Source organism: Cherax quadricarinatus, chromosome 18 (genome assembly GCF_038502225.1).
Source record: "Cherax quadricarinatus isolate ZL_2023a chromosome 18, ASM3850222v1, whole genome shotgun sequence".
In the NCBI taxonomy this organism is placed as follows: domain Eukaryota; kingdom Metazoa; phylum Arthropoda; class Malacostraca; order Decapoda; family Parastacidae; genus Cherax; species Cherax quadricarinatus.
In genome coordinates, this window is record NC_091309.1 from 149,431 (window position 1) to 154,430 (window position 5,000).

Genomic DNA, 5,000 nt, shown 5'->3' on the forward strand with positions numbered 1-5,000 from the left:
GCTGCAGCAGTTATCTAGTTGATGTGTGCTTCCGGAGACATGCTCGGTGTTATACTCACCCCAAGATGTTTCTCCTTGAGTGACGTTTGTAGCCTTTGTCCACCTAGCCTATACTCTGTCCGCGGTCTTCTTTGCCCTTCCCCATTCTTCATGATTTTGCATTTGGCGGGGTTGAAATAGAAAAGAAAGTTGCTGGACCAGGTGTCCAGCCTGTCCAGGTCTCTTTGTTGTCCTCCCTGATCCTCATCCGATTTAATCCTTCTCATTAACTTCACATCATCAGCGAACAGGGACACTTCACATATATAAAAAAATAGCACTAGTCCTATCACCGACCCCTGTGGGACCCCTCTCGTGATACCCCCGCAATGTGATACCTCATCACGTACCATGACTCGTTGTTGCCTCCCTGTCAGGTATTCTCTGATCCATTGCAGTTCCCATCCTGTTTTACGTGCTTGATCCTCCAGCTTCTGCACTAATCTCTTGTGAGGAACTGTGTCGAAGGCCTTTCTGCAGACCAGGAAAATGCAATCTACCCACCCCTCTCTCTCGTGTCTTACTTCAGTTACCTTGTCATAAAACTCCAAAAAGTTTGTGACACAAGATTTGCCTTCCATGAATCCATGCTGGTTTTCATTTATAATCTTGTTCCGTTCCAGGTGTTCCACCACTCTCCTCCTGATAATCTTCTCCATGACTTTGTGTGTGTGTGTGTGTGTGTGTGTGTGTGTGTGTGTGTGTGTGTGTGTGTAAAACTCTACACAGGGCAAAACCTGGGAGAGTTCCACACACAGAGAGGTTTAACTCCTTTCACTCAAGTCATCTCCCTAACTAGTTGACTCACGATGTTTCTCCTTTAATGTGCGAGTTGGGTCGCGTCGAGTCATGTCAAGTCATGTCGAGTCATGTCAAGTCATGTCGAGTCATGTCAAGTCATATCGAGTGATGTCAAAGTCATGTCATGTCAAGTCAAAACTCGACTTGACGTACTGTGAAGGAACTCTTAAGAGCGTCGACCCTCAAGGGTGAAGCACAGGTCAGCTTGCTTGTAACTTTCTCTCTACCTCTCTCTCTCTCTCTCTCACTCTCTGACTCACTCACTTTCTCTACCTAACCTGCGACCTTTGATCTTCACCTCAACACGGTGCCAGCTCAGCCTGCCTTTAATCGAACTAAAACATGCTCTTAAAGAGAGAGAGAGAGAGAGAGAGAGAGAGAGAGAGAGAGAGAGAGAGAGAGAGAGAGAGAGAGAGAGAGAGAGAGAGAGAGACAGAGAGAGAGAGAGAGAGAGAGAGAGAGAGAGAGAGAGAGAGAGAGAAAATACAAAAACACGTAACTTTGCTAATGAGATTCTGCATTAGGATCAGATCGCTTTAATTTAATGGGTTAGTGGTGTCCTGGGTTAGTGGTGTCCTGGGTTAGTGGTGTCCTGGGTTAGTGGTGTTCTGGGTTAGTGGTGTCCTGGGTTAGTGGTGTCCTGGGTTAGTGGTGTCCTGGGTTAGTGGTGTTCTGGGTTAGTGGTGTCCTGGGTTAGTGGTGTCCTGGGTTAGTGGTGTCCTGGGTTAGTGGTGTCCTGGGTTAGTGGTGTCCTGGGTTAGTGGTGTCCTGGGTTAGTGGTGGTGCCCTGGGTTAGTGGTGTCCTGGGTTAGTGGTGTTCCTGGGTTAGTGGTGTCCTGGGTTAGTGGTGTCCTGGGTTAGTGGTGTCCTGGGTTAGTGGTGTCCTGGGTTAGTGGTGCCTGGTGGGTTAGTGGTGTCCTGGGTTAGTGGTGTCCTGGGTTAGTGGTGCCCTGGGTTAGCCCTGGGAGTGGTGCCCTGGGTTGAGTGGTGTCCTGAGTTAGTGGTGTCCTGGGTTGGGCCCCAGGGTTGGTGTCCTGGGTTAGTGGTGCCCTGGTTAGTTGGTGGAATTGCCCTGGGTTAGTGGTGCCCTGGGTTAGTGGTGTCCTGGGTTAGTGGTGCCCTGGGTTAGTGGTGTCCTGGGTTAGTGGTGCCCTGGGTTAGTGGTGTCCTGGGTTAGTGGTGCCCTGGGTTAGTGGTGCCCTGGGTTAGTGGTGTCCTGGGTTAGTGGTGCCCTGGGTTAGTGGTGCCCTGGGTTAGTGGTGCCCTGGGTTAGTGGTGTCCTGGGTTAGTGGTGCCCTGGGTTAGTGGTGTCCTGGGTTAGTGGTGCCCTGGGTTAGTGGTGTCCTGGGTTAGTGGTGCCCTGGGTTAGTGGTGTCCTGGGTTAATGGTGTCCTGGGTTAGTGGCGCTCTGGGTTAGTGGTGTCCTGGGTTAGTAGTGCCCTGGGTTAGTGGTGCCCTGGGTAAGTGGTGTCTTGGGTTAGTGGTGCCCTGGGCTAGTGGTGTCCTGGGTTAGTGGTGCAATGGGTTAGTTGTGCTCTGGGTTAGTGGTGTACTGGATTAGTGGTGCCCTAGGTTAGTGGTGCTCTTGGTTAGTGGTGCTCTTGGTTAGTGGTGTCCTGGGTTAGTGGTGCCCTGGGTTAGTGGTGCTCTGGGTTAGTGGTGCTCTGGGTTAGTGGTGCCCTGGGTTAGTGGTGCTCTGGGTTAGTGGTGCCATGGGTTAGTGGTGTCCTGGCTTAGCGGTGGCCTGGGTTAGTGGTGTCCTGGGTTAGTGGTGTCCTGGGTTAGTGGTGCCCTTTGTTAGTGACGTCATGGGTTAGAAGTGTCCTGGGTTAGTGGTGCCGTGGGTTAGTGGTGCCGTGGATTAATGCTGTTCTGGGTTAGTGGCGTCCTGGGTTAGTGATTTCATGTGTTAGTGGTGTCCTGGGTTAGTGGTGTCCTGGGTTAGTGGTGTCCTGTGTTAGTGGAACCTGGGTTAGTGTGCCCTGGATTAGAGGTGTCCTGGGTTAGTGGTGCCTGGGTTAGTGGTGTCTGGGTTAGTTGTGTCCTGGGTTAGTGTTCCCTGGGTTAGTGGTGTCTGGGTAAGTGGTGCCTGGGCAAGTGGTGCCCTGGGTTAGTGGTGCCCTGGGTTAATGATACCCTGGGTAAGTGGTGCCTGGGTTAGTTGTGCCTGGGCTAGTGGTGTCCTGGGTTAATGGTACCCTGGGTTAGTGGTGCCTGGGTTAGTGGTGCCTGGGTTAGTGGTGCCTGGGTTAATTGTTCCCTGGGTTTGTGGTGCCTGGGTTTGTGGTGCCCTGGGTTAGTGGTGCTCTTGGTTAGTGGTGCCTGAGTTAGTGGTGCCTGGGTTAGTGGTGCTCTTGGTTAGTGGTGCCTGGGTTTGTGGTGCCCTGGGTTAGTAGTGCTCTTGGTTAGTGATGCCTGGGTTAGTGGTGCCCGGGTTAGTGGTGCCCGGGTTAGTGGTGCCTGGGTTAGTGGTGCCTGGGTTAGTGGTGCCTGGGTTAGTGGTGCCTGGGTTAGTGGTGCCCTGGATTAATGGTGCCTCATGCTTGTGTAGTCCCCTCTTTTGTAGTCTGGCTTCTCCCGTCACTCTCGTGCTGGTTCAATCTCTCCTTTTAACTCTGCAATGCATTTGCAGCTCAGAACCACGTGATCACTAGCTCCGAGGGGCCTGTCATATGTGATGTCCTTAATGTCTGAACTACTCAGGGTGAATATGAGGTCCATCCTTGCTGGTTCATCCCCACCTCTCTCTCTCTCTGGTGCTGTCCCTAACATGTTGATGCATTAGGTTTTCCAGTACTACCTCCATCATCTAAGTTCTCCAGGTTTCTGGTCTCCCATGTGGCTCCAGGTTTTCAAAGTCAAACTCCTTGTGATTGAAATCTCTCATAACTAGTAACTTTGCCCTGCCAATGTGGGCACTTCTAGCCACCTCGGCTAGTGTATCAACCATTGCTCTGTTGATCTCGTCGTACTCTTTTCTTGGCCTCCTGCTATTCAATGGCAGGTTGTACATCACTGCAATCATCGCCTTGGGATTCTCAGTCTGAAGTGTTCTTACTGTGCAGTCCCTTGCTTCCCTTGCTTTCCTTCCGCCCACTCTTTCCATTTCCTCAAATCTCCACTGGTTTTTGATATGCAGTGCAACTCTTCTCCCTCTGTTTCCTCTATCTTTCCTTATGATCTGATATCCGGTTGGAAGGATCGTATCTGTTATCATTCTCGTGAGCTGGGTTTCCGTGAGTAGTATGATGTCCGGTTATGCGTCCATGATTCTTTCGTGCCACTCCTCACACTTATTTGTTATTCCGCCTACGTTGGTGTACCAAACCTTCAACTTCTTTGCCAAAATTGTATTCTTGGGGGTTTGTGGGGGTTGGGGGAGTGGGAGATCTAGCAGGGTACTACGGATGGCTATTGTATTGGTGGGGTTTGTGTTGGGGGAGCTGTGAGTATGGAGTATGGTTTGTTTTGGGTTAATTAATTTGGTTGTAGTGCTCTGTGGGTGATTGTTCCTCCCTGACTTTAGCCTTGTCTCTATATCTTGCCACTTGTGCCTTTGTATCCTCTCAGTTTTTGTGGTTTTCGTGGTTCTAGGGGTAGAGTCATAGCTCCTGGCCCCGCCTCTTCACTGGTCGCTAGTAGGCCCACTTCCTGTATGTGTGTGTGTGTGTGTGTGTACTCACCTATTTGTACTCACCTATTTGTGGTTGCAGGGTTCGAGTCACAGCTCCTGGCCCCGCCTCTTCGCTGATTGCTACTAGGTCCTCTCTCCCTCCCGCCCCCATCAGGCTCTATCATACCTCGCCTTAAAACTATGTATGGTTCCTGCCTCCACCACATCACTTTCTAGGCTATTCCACGGCCTGACTACTCTATGACTGAAGAAATACTTCCTAACAACCCTTTGATTCATCTGAGTCTTCAACTTCGAATTGTGACCTCTTGTGTCTGTGTCCCATCTCTGGAACATCCCGTCTTTGTCCACCTCGTCTATTCCGCGCAGTATTTTATATGTCGTTATCATGTCTCCCCTGACCCTCCTGGCCTCCAGTGTCGTCAGGCCGATTTCCCTCAACCTTTCTTCATAGGACAATCCCCGTAGCTCTGGGACTAGTCTTGTTGCAAACCTTTGCACTTTCTCTAATTTCTTGACGTGCTTG